At 37.0% G+C, this 25887-nt stretch overlaps 1 pseudogene; it reads right to left on the bottom strand.

The window, feature by feature from the left end:
* Positions 1-11077: 11077 nt before the first annotated feature.
* Positions 11078-21092, bottom strand: LOC143649338 (uncharacterized; annotated as a pseudogene).
* Between the last annotated feature and the right edge of the window lie 4795 nt (positions 21093-25887).

The raw sequence follows: 25887 nt of genomic DNA, 5'->3' as shown, positions 1-25887 counted from the left end.
TGTCTTCAAGATTCATCCAAGTTGTCACATGTATCAGGACTTGGTTTCTTTTTATGACTGAATAGTATTTCATTGTGGTATTCCATAATACCACATTTTATTTATCTATTCACCAGTTAATGGACACAGGTTGCTTCCATCTTTTGGCAATTGTGAATTATTCTGCTTTGAACATTGGCATGCAAATATCTGTTTTTGGCCTTAGTTTCAGTTCTTTTAGGTATTTACTAACAGTGGGTTATCTGGGTCTTACAATACTTCTATAATTAGCTTTCTGAGAAACAGCTAAACTGTCTTCCATAGAAGATGCACCATTTTAAATTACTGCCAGCAATGAATGGGTGTTCCCATTGATCTGCATACTCTCCAACACTTGTTCTTTTCAATTGTCTTAATGTTAGCAGTTCCAATGGGTGTGAAATGGTAAAGGATTAGGGTTTTGATTTGCATTTCCTGGATAGGAAATGATGTTCAACACCTTTTCATGGACTTTCCAGCCACTTGCATATTTTCTTGGAGAGATGTTTATTCAAGTCTTTTGCATTTAAAAATTTAGTTGTTTTTGTGTTAATTTCAAGGATTTCTTTATATATTCTCCATATTAAAACTTTATCAGTTATGTGGTTTCCAAATACTTTCTTACATTATATAGGTTGTCATTTTACTTTCATGACAAAATCCTTTGAGGCACAAAAATTGTTAACATTGATGAGGTCTCATTTATCTATATTTTCATTTGTTGCTTGTGCTTAATGTGCAAAGTCTAAAAAATCACTGCCTAATACAAGGTCCTGAAGATGCTCTCTTTGTTTCCTTGTAGGACTTTGAAATTTCCAGCTTTATACTTAAATTTTTTATATATTTTGAGTTGACTTTTGTATAAGATGTGAGATATGAGTCCTACTTTTCTTTGTTGTCACAAATGGAGATCCAGTTTTCCCAGCATCATTTGTTGAGGAGACTGTTCTTTCCTATTTGAGTGGTCTTTTCCCATTTGTCAAAACCTGTTGGCCATAAATGTGAAGGTTGATTTCTGAACTCTTGATTTGATTCCACTGGTCTTTATGTCTAATCTTGTGCCAATTACATGCTGTTTTGATTATGTGGCTTTGTAATAAACTTAAAGATAGGGAAGTGCGACTCCTCCAACTTCATTCTTCTTACCCAATATGGCTTTAACTATGTAGGGCCCCTTACTCATCCATATAAAATTGATAACTGGATTTTCCTTTTCTGAAAATTAGGTTCTTGAAGTTTTTATTGGGATTGCATTGAATCTATAAACTGCTTTGGATGGATTGACTTCTTAATAATATTTAGTCTTGTAATCCATGAACATGACTCTCTTTCCATTTATTTAAGCTTACTTTGACTTCTTTTATTTTTATTTCCATGACAAGAACCTCCAGTAAAATGTTGAATAACAGTCATGACAGTGAGCATCATTGTTATGCTCCAGAATTTAGAGGGAAAGCTCTTGATCTTTCACCATTAGGTAAGGTGTTAGCTGTAGGCTTTTCATATAGGCCCTTTATCATGAAGGGGAAATTGCCTTCTATTCTTATTGTTTTGGTATTTTTGCTGGAAATGGTGTTGTATCTTAGTTTGCTAGCTGCTAGAATGCAACATACCAGAGATAGATTGGCTTTTAATAAAAGGGGATTTATTTTGTTACTTCTTCAAAGGAAAGGCAGCTAACTCTCCACTGAGGTTTTTTCTTATGTGGGAAGGCAAAGGGTGGTCTCTACCAGCCTTCTCTCCAGGCCTCTGGGTTCCAACAACTTTCCCCAGGGTGATTTCTTTCTGCATCTCCAAAGGCCTGGGCTGAGTGGCGAGTGCTGAGATGAGGTATGCTGAGCTGCTTGGGCTGTGCTATGTTGAGCTCTCTCATTTAAGCACCAGCCAATTAAGTCAAACATCATTCATTGCAGCAGGCATGCCTCCTAGCCAACTGCAGATGTAATTAGCAACAGATGTGGTTTATGTACCATTGGCTCATGTCCGCAGCAACAAAACTAGGTACATTCACCTGGCCAAGTTGACAGCTGACTCTAACTACCACACTTATCAAATGCCTTTTCTGCATCAATTGAGATGACAATTTTTCCCCTTAAATTTGTTATTGTGTGTATTACATTAATTGATTTTTTTATGTTGAAAAACCTTGCATACCCAGGATAAATTCCATTTTATTATGGTAATTGTTATAATACTCTATTAGATTTGTTCGGTGAATATTTTGTTGAGGATGTTTGCATTTGTATTTATGGCAGATGTTAGTCTGTGGTTTTCTTTTCTTGTGGTATTTTTATACAGCTATGGTATGAGAGTGATGTTGTCCTCAAAGACTTTGTTATGGAGTGCTCCCTCCTTCCCAAATTTTTTGGAAGACTTTGAGCAGAATTGGAGTTGTTCTTCTTGGACTGTTTGGTAGAATTCCTCTGTGAAGTTATATGGTCCTGTGCTTTTTTTTGTTGGAAGGCTTTTGATTAATGAGTCAATATATTTACTAGTAATTGGATGTTGAGATCTATTTCTTCTTAAGTCAATGTAGGTAATTGCACAGGTTTTAAACTGCTATGTACCCCCCAAAATGCCATGTTCTTCCAGTGAAATCACATGGTGGCTGCAAGTGTTGAGTGAAATATTTTGATTAGGTTGTTTCCAAGGAGATATGACCCACTGAATTGTGGGTGGGATATTTTGATTAGGCTGTGTCCATGGAGATGTGTCCCAGACAATTCAAATTTGGTCTTAATCTGCTTACTGGAGTCCTTCAAGAGGGAGACATTTTGGAGATAGCTCAGACACAGACTTTTTCTTTAATAACAAATGTATTTTTTTATTTTTAAATATTTAAAAAAAATTACAAGAAAGAAACACAAGCATTCTTAACATATGCTCATTCCATTCTACATATATAATCAGTAATTCACAATATCAACACTTAGTTGCATATTCATCATCATGATCATTTCTTAGAACATTTGCATCAATTCTGAAAAAGAAATAAAAAGACAACATAAAAATAAAATGAAAACAGAAAATAAAATTTTACATACCATACCCTTTACCCCTCTCTTTCATTGATCACTAGCATTTCAAACTAAATTTATTTTAACATTTGTTTCCCCTATTATTTATTTTTATTCCATTCCATATGTTCTACTCATCTGTTGACAAGGTAGATAAAAGGAGCATCAGACACAAGGTTTCCACAATCACACAGTCACATTGAGACACAGACATTTTGAGATGCAGAAAAAAAATATTCTCTAGGGAAAAATCCAGAAGAACTCAATAGAGCTCTGAGGGCACAGTTTGAAATGAGAACTGTGAGAGAAGGACAGCAGTCATCACATGTGCCTTGCCATGAGACAGAGAAACTCCAGACAATATTGGCCTGTCATGAGTGAAAGCATCCTCTTGTTGATGCCTTTATTTGGGCATATTCATTACCTTAGAACGGTAAATTTGAAACCTAATAAATCCCCTTTGTAAGTCAATCCATCTTGTATATTGTATTCAGGCAGCATTAGCAAACTGAAACAGTAGGGTTTTTTAAATTTTCTTTCTAAGAGTATGTACATTTCATCTAGGCTATTTAATTTATTGGCAGGCAGTTGCTCATACTTTGCTAATTCTTTTTATTTCAGCTTGGTCAGTAGTAATGAACCCTATTTCATTTCTGTGTTCTGATATTTCTTTCACCTTTCTTTATTCTTTGGGGCTCTGCTTTAGGTGAATATTTATTTATAATTCTTGCATCTTCCTGTCGAACAGTCCTCTTTATAAATAAAGAACAGTAAAGGTCTTTATTTATATAATGACCATCTATATCCTGTGTAAGTTTTTGGATTAAAGTCTGTTTTATCTGATAGTTGTACAACCACCTGTGCTTGTTTGAAGCAGTTGTGTACCCCCAGAAAAGGCCATGTTCTTTTAACCCATCCCTGTGGGTGTAGACCTATTTTGGGTGGGATTTTGAGTAGATATTTCAATTCAGATGTGATGCACCCATTTCAGGGTGGATCTTAATCCTTTACTGGAGTTCTTCATGAATATAAAAGAGAGAAAAGAGAAAAAAAATACCTGGAGAGGTCTCACAGAGGGATAATAATCCCAGAGATGCTAAGCAGAACCACAGATGCTCAGAGAGAAAGCCACTGGATTCGGAATCTGATACTGTAGAACCCAGGACTGAAGGACCAGCAGATGCCAGCCACATGCGTTCCCATGAGACAGAGGTGTCCCAGATGCTGGCAGCCTTCCTTCAAGTCTAGGTATTATATTCCTGATGCCTTAATTGGGACTTTTTCATGGCCTTAGAATTGTAAATTTGCAAACTAATAAATCCTTGTTGTAAAAGCCTATTTTTGGTATATTTCATTCTGCCAGCTTTTTAAACCAAAACCTCACCCAAACTGTCTTTTTTTTTCTTGCATGGTATGTGTTATATTGTTTTAATATCCTTTCAACCTAAACCTACTTGATTCTTTGAATTTAAACTGTGTCTCTTTGAGGCAGTACATAATTAGGTAATGTATTTCTATCCATTCTGCCAATGTTTGCCTTTTGGCTAGAGAGTTTAATTCATTTATATTTGAAATCACTACTATTATTTCAGGATTTCTTCTGCTATTTTGCTATTAATCTTTGTAAGTCTCTGTGGTAGTTTGAAGCTGTTACATATTCCAGAAAAGGACATTCAAGGTGGGTTTTAATCCTCTTATTGAAGTCCTTTAGAAGGACCTATTTATAAGAGGATAAAACAAATATAAACGCTAAGAGAGAAAATTCAGAGAAACACCCAGAGAAGCTGAGAGAACAAGAGACAGATGAAGAAGTCAGAAACTGAAGCAATGCAAGCCAGGTGAGAAGGATCAGTAAACCTCACCATGTACCTTGCTATTTGACAAAGAAGCCCAATTTCAGGGTCTCTGTTCATCAGATATGCCATAGCTGGGATATTTTCATGGCCTGAAAACTGGAAATGTGTAAGCCAATAAGTCCCCATTGTAAAAGGCAGCCCATTTTTCATATATTGATTTTATCAGCTTCAGAACCAAAACGATCTTATACCATTTTTCCCTTCACTTACATTAATACCTACTTTTATATTTATCTGATTTCCTGTGATGTTACATATTGATTGCCTTCTGTTTTCTCTTTGGATATATTTTTCATCTTTTTTTTGTGCTTAGCATGAGGTTAAAAATTTGACATCGTAAATATATAAGAATCACATATTGTTTGTTGCCAACTTAACTTCAACAGCATGGAATAATATTTTTCTATACCACTTTATCTCCCAACTTTTTTTCTTATACTATAAACTACTATTTGTTGTACTCCTTTCCACTTATACCTTTGTACATTTTATATTCAAAATTGTAGATTTATAATTACTTTTGTACATTTGCATTTAAGCACCTGTGGGGTGGAAGTAGAGTACCAAACAGTACAATATAAAATTAATGGCATTTAAAATTACCCACAAGGTTAACTTTAATGCAGATCCCTATTTAGTTATGCTGCTTTGAAACATTGTCTAGTACCCTTCCTTTCAGTTTGAAGAACTCCCTTTAGCATTGCTTGTAGAGATGATCTAGTGGTTTTTAACTCCCTCAGCTTTTGTTTATCTGAGAATGTTTTAATCTCCTCCTATTTTTGAAAGAGTATTGCTGGATATAAAATTCTTGGCTGGCAATTGTTTTCTTTCAGGACATTAAATATTTCAATCCTTCTTGCCTCTATGGTTTCTGATGAGACCTTAATACTCAATGTACTTGTGACTCCCTTTTATGTAACATGTTGCTGCTCTCTTTCAGTTTTCAGAAATCTCTCCTTGTCCTTTGCATTTGGTTGTGTATTAAATATATGATGGGGTGTATTATTCTTCATGTTTATTTTGTTTGGTGTTCTGAGTGTCTTGAATACTCACATTCACATCTTTTGCTAAGTGTGGGAAGTTCTCTGTCATTCTTTCTCTGAGTATTATTTTTGCCCCTTTCTCTCATTTTTCTCTTTATATGAGTCCCATAATGTTTATATTGGTGTGCTTGATGGTGTCTGATAGCTGTCTCAGGCTATTTCATCTTTAATATTTCTCTTTCCTTACTTCTCCTCTGCCAGACTAAATTCAAGTGTGTTGTCTTCATGTTCACTGATTCTTTCTTCTGCTACTTCCAATGTACTTTTGATACTCCCATGTACAATTTTCATTTCAGTTATTGTGTTATTAAATGCCAGTTGTTCTGTGCATTTCCTTTTAAAATTTTCTCTCTCCTTATTTGGATTTTCATATTGATTTCTTTCTTGATATCCTTTAGTTCTTCCTCTGTACTATCTTTCATCTCCTCAAGCATTTTTTTTTGCATGGGCAGGCACCGGAAATTGAACCTGGGTCTCTGGCATGGCAGGCAAGAATTCTGCCTACTGAGTCACTGTGGCCTGTCCCTCAAGCATTTTTAAGATAGCTATGTAAGATAATTATCCTTTAAGATAAATACATAAGATAATTATATAAATAATAGTTTAAGATAAGTTGAACATATAATTATGTTCAGTATATTCACAATTTCATCTTCTTCCTCGGTATTTTCTATAATTTTAGCCTCTTTAGATGGGCCATGATTTCCTATTTTATGGTTTGTTTTCCACTCTTTTGTTGTACAGTGCACATTGTAACAGTTTAAAATGCTAACCCCATATTTATTTCTCCTATGTTTGTTTCTTGGTTTGTAACAAGCTAGGGATGAGACAAAGAGTATTTTGAGCTTCAGTGCTCTTATCAGGAAGGCCCCCCCAGGTGAGTGCAGTGTGCAGGGTTTCATCTTCTTCTCTGGGGATTTTGCCTTGTCTTGGGCTTTTGCATGTTTATTCTTCTGGGTTTCTCCTGTTTACAGGAGTTTTGTTGTCCTATCTCTTTCTTGGGACAGACCTCCCTTCCCAAGTGTATGAAACTGGCAGGATTTTGTCCAATTCTGTCTGCCTCTGTAGTTTAATTTTAGACTCCATTTGCTGTCTCAAGCTGTTTTTCCTTGATGATCACCCCAGGAAGGACTTTTCAAGTCAGTTTTTTTCCAGCCAAAACAGGACCAAAGTCTCAAGAACGTGGCACATACCACTTCCAAACTGCCCCAGAGAGGGTCAGGAAGGTGCCAACAATTTCTCTAATGCTTCCCCAAAGCTGAGCTTTCTTGGTATGAACACTAAGTGCAGACCTTCATCTAACTATCCCCTATAGCCCTGAAGACATACTTCACTTTTTAATTTCCACCAACCATGCTCCTTCCAGGAAGGGTTGAAACATCTATAATTGCTGCCTTTGTCTAGGGCAGGGCTGAAGCAATAGCTGCCCTCAGAGCCCAGCTCCTAGTGATCCAAATTCACCAAACAAATGCCTTGATCTGTTATCAGGTGTGCCCACCCCTGTTGTTGGAGCAGAGGGCTTTTATGTCCCTTTCTGTCACAAGTGGACTAGACAAGGACTGAGCCCCAAGTCAGACTGCAGTGAGAGTAGGGAATGGGTGCTGGTATCTGCTGTACAGAAAGAATAATTTACTGCCCTTTACTGTAGCTCTCAGCCTCTTCCTCCCACTCTTCCCTATATGCTGTACAGTATTCTTCTTGCATCAAGAGTTTCAAAATAGTTGTTTCAAGCAAGTCCTGCCCATTTAATGGTTCATTTGGTTGAAGAACAGTCCTAGAGCTCACTACTCTGCCAACCTCCCTGGAAATAATAATTCTCTTTTCTTATTGTAGTTCTCTAACAATTCGAATATTAAGTGTTTGATGGTGTCTCACAGCACTTGGATGTTATTCCCCACATTTAAAAAATCTCTTTTCTATTTGTTTAATTTTTATTGGCTTATCTTCAAGAGTTCAATAAACCTTTTGTCAGTTGTAGGGACCCTACTGAAAATCTTGTTGATGGAATTCTTTCTTTCCTATATTATGTTTTTGTGCCTTTTAAAAGTTATACTTACTTACAGGATTTTTTGGACCCTACCCAATAGATTCTTTGTGATAAAAATTTTTATCTACCCATATTTGATTTTGTCTTTGCCACTGAATTGTTTATCCTAATAATTGGCAATACTTTCTGGCAAAAGGCCAATAGGAACAAATATCATTGAAAAATGTGGTTTCATTTCTCATGCAGATAGGAAGAATACATGCTACTAGAAATATGTGTTTTCTAAATAAGAGGGTTTAAGAAGAATGTATTATAGTATTTATGCTTTGGTCAGGTTACTTGGAAGAGGATACAGGAAGTGAAGATCTGATTTTAGATAGGATGCTTTCAGAAAGCAAGAACTATTCTGATACATGTGCCAGTTTGACAGGATTATGTACCCTAGAAAAGTCATGTTTTAATCCTGATCCATCTTGTGGATGCAGACATTTCTTTTAATCCTTGTTCAGTACTGTAGGTTGGAAAGTTAATTAGATTATCTCCATGGAAATGTGACAATTATATATGGTAACTTTTGATTAGATGGTTTCCATGGAGGTGTGTCTCCACCCATGCAAGATGGAGTTGCTTACTGGAGCCCTTTAAGAGGAAACCAATTTGGAAAGAGCCATGGGAGCCCATGCAGCCAGGGACCTCTGGAGATGAAGAAGAGAAATGCCCCTGGGGGCGCTTCATGGAACAAAAAACTAGGAGAGAAAGCTAACCATGTGCCCTTCCAGCTGAGAGGGAAACCCAGAACTTTATCAGCCTTTCTTGAGTGATGGTAACCTATTGTTGGTGCCTTAAATTGGACCTTTTCATAGCCTTGCCTTAATTTGGACAGTTTCACAGCATTAAAATTGTAAACTTGCAACTTAATAAATCCCCCATTTTAAAAGCCATTTTGTTTCTGGTATATTGTATTCTGGCAGTTTGCAAACTAGAACAATATATATCTGAATAAATTTTATCTATTGATAGGGTAGATTAAAAGAAGAGCAAAGCTATCATTTGTAAAATAATGGCAGTTTATTATTTAGTAAGAGAGAAAGAGGATGTTTTGTATATTGCAGGTTGCACAATGACCTTGACTGAAGTACTTCCAGCCTAGCCCATGTCTTTTTTTTATAAGTGCTTGATAAAGGCCTGCAGAGATTATATTGGAAATGAATGCAAACTTCTTGATTCTAGGACTATCTGTGTTTTGAAACTAACACCTTAGGCCACACTTGGCTTTAAATATTCTTCATAATTTATCTGTATTCTTCCTATATGTCCACATTTTCTTCCACCCATTGCCCAAGGAGAAACCTTGGCATTTGTCCCATTTTCTCTTTGACAGGTTTGTTTTTCAATGGCTTTCTGATTTCGTGGGTGTTTCCAACCCCATCTTTTTGGGTGTTCAGAGAAAGTTTGATTCTGTAGATACGTTTTTTTAAATGTTAGGGTTAAGGAAATATTCGTTGCAGATTTCTACATTTGAAGTATATGTTCTATATATCCTTTTAAATTTTATTCATTGCAGTGGCTTCAAATAACTTCTTTCTAGATAACTCTACTTTGGCCAGTACCATACCTATATGAAGATTTAATCATGCACCTTGAAAATATAATGGAACCTCAGAAACATTGTAGGTTTAACTAATCTAATTAATTTTCTTATAAAACCTTTGCTCCTTTCTTCCACCTCCTCCTCCTCATCATCTATACCACCTTCCTCTCCTCTTCATTCTCCAATGGGATCCCCAATAAATAATTTTGATGAATTCCCCAGGAGAAATGACTGGCTGAATTTGAGAAAGAAATTCTCTCTTCTAATTGCTGAAATCATCACTTCTCCTTTTGTTTTTTGAATAGAGGAGTTAAGAATCTACAAAAGAATAATTCATACAATACAGCATTCCCATACACCACCCCACAAACAACAACTTGCATCAGTGTGGAACATTTGTTACTTTTAATGATAGCATTTAAAAAATAATTGTACTTTTTTTCAAAAACATGCTTCATATTTCTTCTTTGATTATATAAATATCAGGTTAACCTTATACTATAAGAATATAAACATTTTAAGAGGATCTTTGTTATTATTTATACAAATTTACAAACAACACAATTAATTGATAAAGGTCTCTGGGTTCCTTTTACTCAATGATGGTAAAGGTCTCACATGTTGCTATGGAAGATTCTAAAACAATAAACAAAAAATCAAACAAAATATGCATTTAGCAAAAAGTGAATCTTTTTTTTATAAGCTACACGTTCCAATCCCCACCAAAACAAAGAAAGTGATCTGTTCCTCCATTTAGAAACAAGTTTTTGAAATTCCACAAACTCCATTTTTTAAAAACAGAACAGAGATAAGACATAGAATTCTCCTCCCTTACAGGCCAACTCTGCTCCTCTGCTTCCAACAGGAAACCTCACTAGGTGACATTTTTGTGAAGAAATTTGGGATGAGAGTGAGGAAAGGTGGAGTTTCAGTATATAATAATCATCTTCAGGACATAATCTGCACCAAACAGAACATACAAACAAAAAAAAATTTCAATTCTTTTTTCTCCCATATATTTGTGCAATAAACTGAGTCAAGATTTAGAAACACCATTGGGTTCTCAAATCATAATGGATAAGAAGAAAAGTATAGCCAGAAAGTAGAAGTGGGACTACACTGGATGGATGATGTTTGGGAAGAAGCCAAAATAAAAAGATGTACAAACCCAAGGGTCTTGCTTCCAGGCTAGGGACAAAAATGTCTCAGTCTCAAAATATCTCTCCTGCTGAACACCAGGCCTTCAGAGAAAAAAATTAAACCAAAACAAGCTAGCCAGACACTCATACATATATACATACAGAGAGAGAGAGAGAGAGAGAGAGAGAGGGAGATTTTCGACAGAACAAAAAGGTACTTAAAAAAGGCTGTGATTTCAAATTCCTTCAAAAAAAAAAGACAAAAGATAATTAAGTGAGCATGAATATCAGAGTTTGGGAAAAGAATGGTGAGGAGAGACTGGGCCTAGTTACAGAACTGGAAAAAGGATGAAAAGGCAGTTGTAGTTGGGTTTGCTTTTCATACACTTCAAAATAAAAACCAGATCACAGTATTCAAATGAAAGTTTAAGTGAAGGCTGACATTTTCCTCAACTCCCCAGGATTGAAAGGACTAGTTACTCTCCCCCAACCTCCACTCCATTTTCAAATGCATCACAGTGGGAAAACAACAGCAGAATCAGTCTCCATCCCTTAGCTGAGAGGAGGGGGTAAGTAGCTGAATCTGTCTCTCCATCCTCAGGGGAAAGCAGAGGGGAACTGGTTACAGTATCAGAGGAGTGATGTGGTCAGGTCAGTTTCCATCCCCAGATGGGATGAGAATGGGAGCTTGGTGGGGATGGGTGCTGGAGGAGGGAGGAGAAATGAGCCTGAGGCTTCCTGTTATTCCCCTATCCCACCCACTGCAATGACTTATGTGTACTTATGCAAGGAGAGTGAGGAGGGGGCAGTGATGGCTTTAGAGGACAAGGAGGGCAGCAGAATGGGAGCTGGAGCTGCTGCCCTAACCTGATCATCTCACTGTCCCTCATTTGCCAGCGTCCCAGGTTGAGTACCTTTGGGAGGGGCAGCTGCATAGTGGCTCAAGGCCACTCTTGGTGATTTCGGTACAGCCATACAGGTCGATGGCGGTGACCTGGCTCAGGTGCCCAGCGGTTGGCTCCAGGTGCTTGATTGTGATACGCACATCCTGTCGGGGATGTTGAGCATGTGCAATCCATGTGTCTGTCGCACCATGCGGGTGTTGCCATCTTCACTAATATAACAGGAACAGAGAGAGAGGAGCTTGAAGTCGTCTAGCCCCTGAGCTATGTAGGCCAGAATCTGGTCCCCCACCTTGTCACAGGACACATCTAGCCCTGATAGGTGCACCTGCCGGCGGCAACATGCATGATGCCTGCATCAGTGATGTCACAGGAGTGCAGGTTAAGACTGTGCAGGCTGTCCAGGTGCGACTGTTGCAGGAGGCTTGAGTCCGAAATGCCCCCACAGAAGCCCGCGGAAGATGTGCTTTAAGGGAAGATCGGTAAGCTTCTGGCAGTCCCCAGCGTGAGTTGTTCCAGGCCCAGGAAGCCCTCCACTGCACTGTGCTTCAAGTCGGCCAGTGCCCGAAGCCCATGTCCAGGAAGTGACAGCTGCGGAGGTTAAGGCTCTTGAGGCGCTGCAGTCCCCAGGCAATGAGCAAGAGGTCCGTTGTTGGTGATGTTGCTGCAGCCACCCAGCTCCAGCACCTCCAGACCCTTGAGGTACTGGGCGATGTGGCCCAGGCTGCTGTTAATGATCTGCTTGCACAGGCGCCAGGAGGAGGAGGCGGCGCCAGCTCCGCCGCGGGTTCAACCGACGGCCCCTTCCCCCTTGCTGCTGTGGTCACTTCCCCGCTCCTCCTCCTGCTCGGTCAGTCATTCCTGCCTGCCGCACTGCCGGCGTCGTCTTCCTGCCCTCCTGCCTTCCCGGACCCCGCTAAATCCTCACATCCCAGGCGGACAAGGCGCCCCCTCTTTCCTCCGTGAACCGGGCGCAGCCTGCTAACCACCTCCGGCTCCAGCCTCTCATCCAGCTCCACGGCTTCCACGCTCCCTTCCGCATCTCCTGCTCCCTGCGTTGCCACTGGCTCGGCGAGCCCCGGGACTAGGCGTTTCTGTCTCCTGGCTCCGCGGGGACTTCCTGGTGCTCTCCCCTGCTTTTCGAACCTCCCAGCTCTGGGCCGCGCAGCACACGTTCCTTCTCCCCCTGCTTTCTGGGGCACTTGGAATCCTTCCACCCAGCCCTCCACGCCCACCCCGGGCACCTAGAACGCCTAAGCTGGAGCGCGGCTTGTCACAGACCCAGGGAAAGCTGATAGTCCCCTAGTTTTCAATTGTACTATTTTTTAACAGTAGCTACTGACAGATCACAGGGGACGAAACTCAGGTCCCCACCCCCCTCCTCATCCTGCAGCAATGGTTGGAACTCATGGTCCACTGACTCCTAACCACCCAATTTGTTCTAACAATAGTTTAATACCTATGGCAATCCCAAAAGAGTTATATTGTTTTTTACGTTTTCTTTTTTGTATTTAATTTGTTTTCATTTAATTGTGGTATATAGTGAGAGGTTGGGTTCCACATTCATTCAATTGCATATAAACATCCAGATTCCCCAATACCATTTGTTAAACTATTCTCTCAACTGAGTGGAATAGGGACCAATTTCAAAATCAGGTGGCCATTGATATGAGGCTTGATTTCTGAACTCCTAATTCAGTTCCATTGATATGTGTCTGCCCTTGTGCCATATTTTGATGATTTGATTACTGTAACTTTATAATAAGTTCTAAAATCAGAAATTCTTAGTCCTCCAACATCCTTCTTATTTTTAAAGTAGGTTTTGCTATTTAAGACCCTTTATATGGCCTCCTTATCACTTTGATGACTAGCTTTTCCATTTCTACATGGAAAGTTCTTGAAATTTTGAATGAGAGTTCACTGACTCTGCAAATAATTTTTGGTAGAATTGACCTGTTAACAATATTTAGTCTTCCAACCCATGAGCATGGAATGTCTTCCCATTTACTTAGGTCTTTAATTCATTTCATCAATGTTTTGCTATTTCTGCATATGTCCTTTACATTTTTTCTTTGATCCCAACATAGACGTAAGATTAATTTGGCTGCTATTTTATTTGGAACTTTTTAAAATTTCCACTGAAAAATGTTCATCAATTGAGAATAGAAACACTGATGAACTTACTTGTTGATATTGTATCCTGAGATATCACTAAATTAGTTTATTATCTCTAAGAGGTAGCAGGTTTATTGTGTATTTTTCAAAATTTTCCATATATGGCATAATGCCACATGAAAATGGTGAGGTTTATTTCTTCCTTCCCAACTTGGATATGTTTTATTTCCTCTTTGTATTATTTTGAAACTGTTATGTACCCCAGAATAGTCATATTCTAATCCAGTCTTGTAGGGACAAAACTACTGGTGGGTGTGACCTTTTGATTAGACTGTTTCCATGGTGATGTGACCCCACCCATTCAAGGTGAGCCATAAACCTCTTACTGGAGTCCTGTAAGAGAGAGACATTTTGGAGAATGCACAGACACTCACAAAAACAAAAAAAACAAACAAAAACCTCCCTGGAAGATTGTAAATTAAGAGGAGAAATCCAGAATCTGCCCCAGAGAAGTTAACAAAGACCCTGGAATCAGAAGCTGAAAGCAAAAAACTGGGACCAAGGACCAGCAGAGGCTAGCCACATCCCTTCATTTGACAGAGGTGTTCCAGATGCCAACAGCCTGTCTTCAGAGTCAAGGTGTCATTGAGTTGACACCTTAATTCAGACATTTCTGTGGTTTTAGAACTATAAATTTATAACCTAATAAATATTCTTTGTAAAAGCCAATCCATTTCTGGTATATTGCATCTCAGCAGTTTTAGCAAACACTTTACTTGCTATCTTTCCTTGCCTATTTATTTTGGTTAGAACCACCAGTATAGTGTTAAATATCGTTGGGGAAGGTGGACATCATTGTCTTATTCTTGATCTTAGAGGGAAAGGTTTCATCCTTTCACCATTCAATATAAACGTAGCTGTAGGTTTTTCAAAATGACCTTTATAATTTTAAGTTCCTACTATTTATAGTTTTCTGACTGTTTTTATCAAGAAGGGTTGCTTGGTTTTGTAAAATGAATTTTCTGCATTTGTTTAAATCACCTGTTTTATTCTTCCTTCTATAGGGAGGTATAAGAATTATTGATTTTCTTTTGCTGTACCACCCTTACATACCTGGGATAAATTAATTTTAATCATGGTGAGTAATTCTTTTAAGGTGCTATTGAATTCACTTTTTAGTATTTTGTTGAAGATTTTCATATTTATATTCATAAGGGGTATTGTTCCATAATTTTCTTGTGATATCTCTATATGTCTTTTGTATTAGAGTGATCCTGACTTCTTAGAATGAGTTAGGAAGTGTTGTCTGAGCATTACTTATTTTGAGAAATTTGAGCAGGACTGGGGTTTTTGGATTTTTATGGTATAAGCTTCGCTGGTGAGTGAAGCTATCTGGCCAGGCTTTTTCTTTTTTTTTATTAATTTAAAAAAAATTAACAAAACATTTAGAAATCATTCCATTCTACATGTACAATCAGTAATTCTTAATATCATCACATAGTTGCATATTCATCATTTCTTAGTACATTTGCATCGATTTAGAAAAAGAAATAAAAAGACAACAGAATAAGAATTAAAACGATAATAGGGAGAAAAAAAACCCTATACCTCACATGTAGGTTCATTCAATGTTTTAACATAATTGCATTACAATTAGGTAGTATTGTGCTGTCCATTTCTGAGTTTTTATATCCAGTCCTGTTGCACAGTTTGTATCCCTTCAGCTCCAATTACCCCTTCTCTTTTTTTTATTAACAGAAAAAAAGAAATTAACACAACATTTAGAAATCATACCATTCTACATATGCAATCAGTAATTTTTAACATCATCACAAAGATGTATGATCATCATTTCTTAGTACATTTGCATCGGTTTAGAAGAACTAGCAACACAACCGAAAAAGATATAGAATGTTAATATAGAGAAAAAAATAAAAGTAATAATAGTACAAACAAAACAAAACAAAACAAAACAAAAACCTATGGCTCAGATGCAGCTTCATTCAGTGTTTTAACATGATTACTTTACAATTAGGTATTATTGTGCTGTCCATTTTTGAGTTTTTGTATCTAGTCCTGTTGCACAGTCTGTATCCCTTCAGCTCCAATTGCCCATTATCTTACCCTGTTTCTACCTCCTGCTGGACTCTGTTACCAACGACATATTCCAAATTTATTCTCGAATGTCCATTCACATCAGTGGGACCATACAGTATTTGTCCTTTAGTTTTTGGCTAGACTCCCTCAGCATAATGTTCTCTAGGTCCATCCATGTTATTACATGCTTCATAAGTTTATCCTGTCTTAAAGCTGCATAATATTCCATCGTATGTATATACCACAGTTTGTTTAGCCACTCATCTGTTGATGGAGATTTTGGCTGTTTCCATCTCTTTGCAATTGTAAATAACACTGCTATAAACATTGGTGTGCAAATGTCCGTTTGTGTCTTTGCCCTTAAGTCCTTTGAGTAGATTCCCAGCAACGGTATTGCTGGGTCGTATGGCAATTCTATATTCAGCTTTTTGAGGAACCGCCAAACTGCCTTCCACAGTGGTTGCATCATTTGACATTCCCACCAACAGTGGATAAGTGTGTGTCTTTCTCTGCATCCTCTCCAGCACTTGTCATTTTCTGTTATGTTGATAATGGCCATTCTGGTGGGTGTGAGATGATATCTCATTGCGGTTTTGATTTGCATTTCTCTAATTGCCAGGGACATTGAGCATCTCTTCATGTGCCTTTTGGCCATTTGTATTTCCTCTTCTGATAGGTGTCTGTTCAAGTCTTTTTCCCATTTTGTAATTGGGTTGGCTGTCTTTTTGTTGTTGAGTTGAACAATCTCTTTATACTAGACCTTTATCTGATATGTCATTTCCAAATATTGTCTCCCATTGTGTAGGCTGTCTTTCTACTTTCTTGATGAAGTTCTTTGATGCACAAAAGTGTTTAATTTTGAGGAGCTCCCATTTATTTATTTCCTTCTTCAGTGTTCTTGCTTTAGGTTTAAGGTCCATAAAACCGCCTCCAGTTGTAAGATTCATAAGATATCTCCCAACATTTTCCTCTAACTGTTTTATGGTCTTAGACCTAATGTTTAGATCTTTGATCCATTTTGAGTTAACTTTCGTATAGGGGGTGAGACATGGGTCTTCTTTCATTCTTTTGCACATAGATATCCAGTTCTCTAGGCACCATTTATTGAAGAGACTGTTCTGTCCCAGGTGAGTTGGCTTGACTGCCTTATCAAAGACCAAATGTCCATAGATGAGAGGGTCTTTATCTGAGCACTCTATTCGATTCCATTGGTCGATATATCTATCTTTATGCCAATACCATGCTGTTTTGACCACTGTGACTTCATAATATGCCTTAAAGTCAGGCAGTGTGAGACCTCCAGCTTCGTTTTTTCCCTCAAGATGTTTTTAGCAATTCGGGGCACCCCACCCTTCCAGATAAGTTTGCTTATTGGTTTTTCTATTTCTGAAAAATATGTTGTTGGGATTTTGATTGGTATTGCATTGAATCTGTAAATCAATTTAGGTAGAATTGACATCTTAACTATATTTAGTCTTCCAATTCATGAACATGGTATGCCCTTCCATCTATTTAGGTCTTCTGTGATTTCTTTTAACAATTTTTTTTAGTTTTCTTTATATAGGTTTTATGTCTCTTTAGTTAAATTTATTCCTAGGTATTTTATTCTTTTAGTTGCAATTGTAAATGGGATTCGTTTCTTGATTTCCCCCTCAGCTTGTTCATTACTAGTGCATAGAAATGCTACAGATTTTTGAATGTTGATCTTGTAACCTGCTACTTTGCTGTGCTCATTTATTAGCTCTAGTAGTTTTGATGTGGATTTTTCCGGGTTTTCGATGTATAGTATCATATCGTCTGCAAACAGTGATAGTTTTACTTCTTCCTTTCCAATTTTGATGCCTTGTATTTCTTTTTCTTGTCTAATTGATCTGGCTAGAACCTCCAACACAAGGTTGAATAATAGTGGTGATAGTGGACATCCTTGTCTTGTTCCTGATCTTAGGGGGAAAGTTTTCAATTTTTCCCCATTGAGGATGGTATTAGCTGTGGGTTTTTCATATATTCCCTCTATCATTTTAAGGAAGTTCCCTTGTATTACTATCTTTTGAAGTGTTTTCAACAGGAAAGGATGTTGAATCTTGTCAAATGCCTTCTCTGCATCAATTGAGATGATCATGTGATTTTTCTGCTTTGATTTGTTGATATGGTGTATTACATTAATTGATTTTCTTATGTTGAACCATCCTTGCATACCTGGGATGAATCCTACTTGGTCATGATGTATAATTCTTTTAATGTGTTGTTGGATACGATTTGCTAGAATTTTATTGAGGATTTTTGCATCTATATTCATTAGAGTGATTGGTCTGTAGTTTTCTTTTTTTGTAATATCTTTGCCTGGTTTTGGTATGAGGGTGATGTTGGCTTCATAGAATGAATTAGGTAGTTTTCCCTCCACTTCGATTTTTTTGAAGAGTTTGAGGAGAGTTGGTACTAATTCTTTCTGGAATGTTTGGTAGAATTCACATGTGAAGCCGTCTGGTCCTGGACTTTTCTTTTCAGGAAGCTTTTGAGTGACTAATTCAATTTCTTTACTTGTGATTGGTTTGTTGAAGTCATCTATTTCTTCTTGAGTCAAAGTTAGTTGTTCATGTCTTTCCAGGAACCCATCCATTCCATCTAAATTGTTGTATTTATTAGCGTAAAGTTGTTCATAGTATCCTGTTATTACCTCCTTTATTTCTGTGAGGTCAGTAGTTATGTCTCCTCTTCCATTTCTGATCTTATTCATTTGCATCCTCTCTCTTCTTCTTTTTGTCAATCCTGATATGGGCCCATCAATCTTATTGATTTTCTCATAGAACCAACTTCTGGCCTTATTGATTTTCTCTATTGTTTTCATGTTTTCAATTTCATTTATTTCTGCTCTGATCTTTATTATTTCTTTCCTTTTGCTTGCTTTGGGATTAGTTTGCTGTTCTTTCTCCAGTTCTTCCAAGTGAACTGTTAATTCCTGCATTTTTGCCTTTTCTTCTTTTCTGATATAGGCATTTAGGGCAGTAAATTTCCCTCTTAGCACTACCTTTGCTGCATCCCATAAGTTTTGATATGTTGTGTTTTCATTTTCATTCGCCTCGAGGTATTTACTAATTTCTCTTGCAATATCTACTTTGACCCACTCGTTGTTTAAGAGTGTGTTGTTGAGCCTCCACGTATTTGTGAATTTTCTGGCACTCCGCCTATTATTGATTTCCAACTTCATTCCTTTATGATCCGAGAAAGTGTTGTGTATGATTTCAATCTTTTTAAATTTGTTAAGACTTGCTTTGTGACCCAGCATATGGTCTATCTTTGAGAATGATCCATGAGCACTTGAGAAAAAGTTGTATCCTGCTGTTGTGGGATGTAATGTCCTATAAATGTCTGTTAAGTCTAGCTATTTATAGTAATATTCAGATTCTCTATTTCTTTATTGATCCTCTGTCTAGATGTTCTGTCCATTGATGAGAGTGGGGAATTGAAGTCTCCAACTATTATGGTATATGAGTCTATTTCCCTTTTCAGTGTTTGCAGTGTATTCCTCACGTATTTTGGGTCATTCTGGTTCGATGCATAAATATTTATGATTGTTATGTCTTCTTGTTTAATTGTTCCTTTTATTAGTATATAGTGTCCTTCTTTGTCTCTTTTAACTGCTTTACATTTGAAGTCTAATTTGTTGGATATTAGTGTAGCCACTCCTGCTCTTTTCTGGTTGTTATTTGCATGAAATATCTTTTCCCAACCTTTCACTTTCAACCTATGTTTATCTTTGGGTCTAAGATGTGTTTCCTGTAGACAGCATATAGAAGGATCCTGTTTTTTAATCCATTCTGCCAGTTTATGTCTTTTGATTGGGGAATTCAGTCCATTAACATTTAGTGTTATAACTGTTTGGATAATATTTTCCTCTACCATTTTGCCTTCTGCATTATATATATCATATCTGACTTTCCTTCTTTCTACACTCTTCTCCATACCTCTCTCTTCTGTCTTTTCATTTCTGACTCTAGTGCTCCCTTTAGTATTTCTTGCAGAGCTGGTCTCTTGGTCACAAATTCTCTCAGTGACTTTTTGTCTGAGAATGTTTTAATTTCTCCCTCATTTTTGAAGGACAATTTTTCTGGATATAGGAGTCTTGGTTGGCAGTTTTTCTCTTTTAGTATTTTAAATATATCATCCCACTGTCTTCTAGCTTCCATGGTTTCTGCTGAGAAATCTACACATAGTCTTATTGGGTTTCCCTTGTATGTGATGGATTGTTTTTTCTTGCTGCTTTCAAGATCCTCTCTTTCTCTTTGACCTCTGACATTCTAACTAGTAAGTGTCTTGGAGAACGCCTATTTGGGTCTAATGTCTTTGGGGTGCACTGCACTTCTTGGATCTGTAATTTTAGGTCTTTCATAAGAGTTGGGAAATTTTCAGTGATAATTTCTTCCATTAGTTTTTCTCCTCCTTTTCCCTTCTCTTCTCCTTCTGGGACACCCACAACACGTATATTTGTGTGCTTCATATTGTCCTTGAGTTCCCTGATACCCTGTTCTAATTTTTCCATTCTTTTCCCGATAGTTTGTTTGTTTTTGGAATTCAGATGTTCCATCCTCCAAATCACTAATTCTATCTTCTGTCTCTTTTAATCTATCATTGTAGGTATCCATTGTTTTTTCCATCTTTTCTACTTTGTCCTTCACTTCCATAAGTTCTGTGATTTCTTTTTTCAGTTTTTCTATTTCTTCTTTATGTTCAGCCCATGTCTTCTTCATGTCCTCCCTCTATTTATCGATTTCGTTTTTGAAGAGGTTTCCATTTCTGTTCATATATTCAGCATTAGTTGTCTCAGCTCCTGTATCTCATTTGAACTATTGGTTTGTTCCTTTGACTGGGCCATATTTTCAATTTTTTGAGCGTGATCCATTATCTTCTGCTGGCATCTGCGCATTTAGACAGATTTCCCTGGGTGTTGAATCCAAAAGTTTGTAAGATTTTCCTGTGAAATCTCTGGGTTCTGTTTTTTTTATCCTGCCCAGTAGGTGGCGCTCGTGGCACACGTTTTTCTGCGGGTCCCACCAGTAAAAGGTGCTGTGGGACCTTTAACTTTGGAAAACTCTCGCTGTCCGGGAGTTTCACTAGCCGAAGCAGCTTGGAAGAGTGCCAGCCAGCCCAGGGTCCCAACGCGGGGAGGGTCGCTGGCTGCCGCAGCCCGGGAAAGCACCCGTCCGAATTTCCTAGTTGGCCCGGGGCACCAAGCGTGGCGGAAGGGTGCCAGGCACAGCGGCCCGCCCGTGAGAGTGCACGTTACCGGGGAGTCTCGGGTCTGGAAGGCCCCCCCCGTCACCGTTCTCCATGGCCTGGGGATTTCCGATCCAATTCTCTCAGTTGGTCTGTGGGGCCGCGTGTGGTGTGGGTGCCAACCGCCACAGTTTGAGGGGACTGCCTGTCTAATTCTCCCAGCCTGGCTGGGAAGGGGGAAGGGAGTGACTCCGGCCACTTGCCTTCCCGCCCAGTGAAGCCCGCGCCCCTCGGCGATCTCACCAGAGCAGGTTCTCTCAGCCAGTCAGCCGTTCCAGGATGGGGTACGCTGTCTTTTTTATCTCTGTCATGGCTTTGGGAGCTGTTCTGTATCATTTCTATTCCCCTAGTAGTTGTCCTGGAGGAGAAACTAAGATCTGCGCGTCTTACTAAGCCGCCATCTTCTCAACCCCATTGGGGCTTTTTCTTTTAGATGAGAAATTTTTGATGATTGGTTTTATTACTTTCAATGTTTTTGGTCTGCCAAGATCTTCTCTTTCTTCTGGAGTAAGTGTAGGTAGTTTGTGGTTTTCTAAGTTCTTTTCCATTACATCTAGGTTATTAAATTTAGGGGTTACTGCTGTCCATAGTATCCTCTTTGACTTCTTTTTATTTCTTTGGGTATGATGGTAATGTACCTTTTTTTCATTTATGATTTGTTTGCTTCCTCTTTCTTTTTTTCTTTGTGAGTCTAAGTTAAGTGTCATGAATTGTATTGATCTTTCCAAGGAACCCACTTTTAGTTTATTGATACTCTTTGTTCCTTTATTCTCAATTTCCTTTATTGCCACTATCATCTTTGTAATTTCTCAATCTTTGTTGTTCTATTTCCTCAAGTTGTGAGATCTCTTTTTTTTTTATGCTGTATGGTGGGGTCACATTTCATTATTTTTCCATATGAGTATATCCCATTACTGCAGCACCATTTGTTGAATTTTTTGTTGTTGTCTTTGTTTGTTTTCTTGGGGGGGTAACTGCATGGGCCAGGTATTGAACCCAGGTCTCCCACATGGCAGATGAGAAATCTACTACTGAACTACCCTTGCACCCCTCCCTCTTTCTTTCTTTATAGTAAGCATTTACACCCATGAGTTTCTCACTGCTATATTTGTTGCATCCTATAAGTTTGGTTTACTGAATTTTTGTTCATTTACTTCAAGATATTTTCTAATTGCCTTTGTGATCTTTTTTTGACCTGTGGGTTGAGTGTGCTGTTTGATTTCCTCATATTTGTGATATTTCCAGTTATCATTCAGTTATTGATTACTAGCTTAATTCCAGCAGGGTCAAAGAAGATACACAGCACGATTTCTAATTTGTTAAATATATTAGTACTTGTTCTGTGACTTATCATAAAACCTATCCTGGAGAATGACCTCTGTGCACTGGAAAGTAATGAGTATTTGGTGTTGTGGGTCAAGAGTTTGTTAGCTTTAGTTGGTTCATAGTGTCATTTAGGTCTTTTATTTTCTTATCAATTTTCTGTATAGATGTAGTATGCATTGTTGTATATGGTAAATTGATTTACCCTATTATTACCTTAGATCCATTTATTTAACCCTTCAGTTATGTCAATGTTAGCATCATGTATTGTGGGGTTCTACTCTTTAGATACAAACATCCATGCATGCATACATACATATACAATTGATATATGCTTTTGTTGACTTGACCTCTCTATTAATATATAGTGTAATTCTTTGTATTTTTTGTACCATTTTGAGTACCTTCTCATTTTCTTCTGCATATTTTCAGATGCTGTTGTTGTGGTTTACCACAAGGATTAAATATAAACTCATAAATCTATAGCATTCACATGATTTTAGAGCAATTTGACTTCAGTAGCATACACAAGCACTTTCTTTTTTCTTCCATTCCCCCATCTATAGAAATTATGTCTTTTCAAATTGAATGCCATAAAACATAGATGTGTCATTACTTTTACCTATTTTCTATTTACAACATTTAACAACTAAAGAGTGGAGCTAGGTACAGAAAACACAATGTAATAATAATAATGGGGTTTATATATACCCATATGTTTACCTCTACCAGAAGTCTTTATTATTTTCTCCTTCTTCAATCCACTGTCTAGTGTCTTTTTCTTTCAGTGTGAAAATCTCCCTTTAGTATTGCTTGTAAGTCAGGTTTAATGGTAATGAACTTCTTCGTGTTTTATTTTTCTAGGCTTGTCTTTATCTCCCCTTCATTTTTAAGACAGTCTTCTTGGATATAAATTCTTAATTGGCAATTCTTTTCTTTCAGCATGTAAATATTTTGTCTCAATGAGTTTTTTCCTCAGTTGTTTCTAAAGAGAAGTCTGCACTTCATTTTACAAAACATATTGCTCTTTTCCTAAGCCTTTCAGCAAACTCTCCTTGTCCTAAGAAGTTGACATTTAGACAACAGTGTATCTAGACAAGTCTCTCTACATGTTCATTCTGTGTTGTGTTGGTTGGGTTGTCGGGTGTACATTCATGTTTTAAATAAATTTGGGAAGTTTTCAGCCATATGTCTTGAAATATACATTCTGAACCTTTCCCTCTTTCTTCTCCTGAGTCACCATAAGGAATATATTAGTATTCTTGATGGTGCACCAAACGTCTCTTAGAGTCTGTTCATTCCTTATCAGTGATTTCACTTTTCCTCCTCAGATTGAATCATTTCATATGTCTTATCTTATGGTTTACTGATTTTTTCCCTATACCAGGTCTAATCTACAGTCAAAATCCTCTAAGGAATTTCTTATTTTTTATCATTTTCTTCAAGCTTAGTATTTATGTGTAGTCCCTTTTAAATTTATTTTAAATCAATTTTATTGAAATTCTTATGATATCCTTTAATTATTTGTCTTCCTTTGGCTTCTTTGAGCATATCAAGGATCATTTTTTATGCCTTTGACAGTATGCCCAAAGTCTGTTTTTCCTAACTGATGGTTTCTGGAATTTTATTTTTAAAGGGAACTGCAATAATTTAAGGATGTACATTTTTTTTATTAACTAAAGAAAAAAAAGAAATTAACACAACATTTAGAAATCATTCCATTCTACATATGCAATCAGTAATTCTTAACATCATCACAAAGATGCATGATCATCATTTCTTAGTACATTTGCATCGATTTAGGAAAAGAACTATCAAAACAACAGAAAAAGATATAGAATGTTAATATAGAGAAAAAAATAAAAATAATAATAATAGTAAAAAAAAGACACAAACAAACAGACAAACAAAAAAAAACCTATAGCTCAGATGCAGCTTCATTCAGTGTTTTAACATGATTACTTTACAATTAGGTATTATTGTGCTGTCCATTTTTGAGTTTTTGTATCTAGTCCTGTTGCACAGTCTGTATCCCTTCAGCTCCAATTACCCGTTATCTTACCCTGTTTCTAAGTCCTGTTGGTCTCTGTTACCAATGACATATTCCAAGTTTGTTCTCGAATGTCGGTTCACATCAGTGGGACCATACAGTATTTGTCCTTTAGTTAAGGATGTACATTTTAACCCCTGGAAAAATCACTGACAGTATAATTAAATGAGGTATCATGGAAACTAACAAGAGAATACTATTTAATATTAAATATTTTATTAAACTGAAAGAAGCCAGGAAAGTGGTGTTGGAAGTCCTAAAATGGATGACTTAAATTGAAAATAACACATTAATAATTATTTTAAGTGTAAGGAGATAAGACATTCCAATTAAAAGACAGAGTAACTTATTCAATTAAAAAGTAAACCCAGTTATGTCTATAAGAATCTAGTTAAAAGTGAAATATGTACTTTATGAATATAAATATATTAAAATACTAAACTATTGTGGCAATATAGTCATGCTAGAAGTAAACCTCTATTCCAGAGATATAAAGGGTAGTATAAAATTAAAACAGCACTAATTTTTCTGAAGACATTAAAGTCCTTAACAGAGCTTCAAAACACATAAAATTTGACAGTATTAAGTGCAGCCATATATTTCAAAATAAATAGCACTGAATAATTTTCAGGGATAAAGAGCTAATTGTGTGGAAATCTAAGACAAAGCAGTCATATTTCCTTTGTCTCTCACTTCCAGTCTTCTACCAATTCTATGTTACTAGTAGAGTTGATCAATTGGAATGCCAGCAATAAAGATTCAGAAAAATAGATCAGTTATAGAATTAGTTTTGTAAATTATTCTCTCTTCAACCTTCACTCATATTACTCAAAATTTCACTCAATGACTATAAAGAATTGATTCCAATGCATTGAAAAAATTCTCTCCTCGTGATTTTGCAAATATAACCTGCCCTATTGGGATGGCATTGACTAACGGTGTTATTCTCTCATTTGATTGAAGCACCAAGGTCACCTATTGTAAAATAAATTGGTGCAGGCTTTCTAATCACCAATTAAGTTTGGCACACTATCACTAATTTTTTAATGAATATACATCTAAAAGTTCACCAAATATAAAATGCATTAATTTGTAGCTCCTTTATCCATACCAACAAATTCCCTCCTGGAATTTTGGAGTGTAAGCAGTTTTTTCTATAAGAGTTACATCCAGTGCTTCCTGAAAATTTATTATAATATTAATATTTTTGAGATTCACAAGAAAGCAACTATGTTCTTTATAAACAGAGGAGAAAATTTTGTAGTCATTAATTACAAAATGTTGTACATCTCAGCAGTTATTCTTACTTTCTTCTTTCTTGTTTATTCTAATAAAATAATAGTGAAGAACACAAAAACACAAAAAAAGTTGCAGAAATACTTTTTTTGATGAATACAGCAATACATCTTCTGTAACAATGAATTATTTGAAACTGCCAAATCTGAATGGAGACATTAAGTTGTCTTTGTGATGCCTCA

This window comes from Tamandua tetradactyla, chromosome 11, assembly GCF_023851605.1.
Source record: "Tamandua tetradactyla isolate mTamTet1 chromosome 11, mTamTet1.pri, whole genome shotgun sequence".
In the NCBI taxonomy this organism is placed as follows: Eukaryota; Metazoa; Chordata; class Mammalia; order Pilosa; family Myrmecophagidae; genus Tamandua; species Tamandua tetradactyla.
Note: the sequence above shows the minus strand (reverse complement) of the source record. Positions and strands in the feature narration are given on the sequence as shown.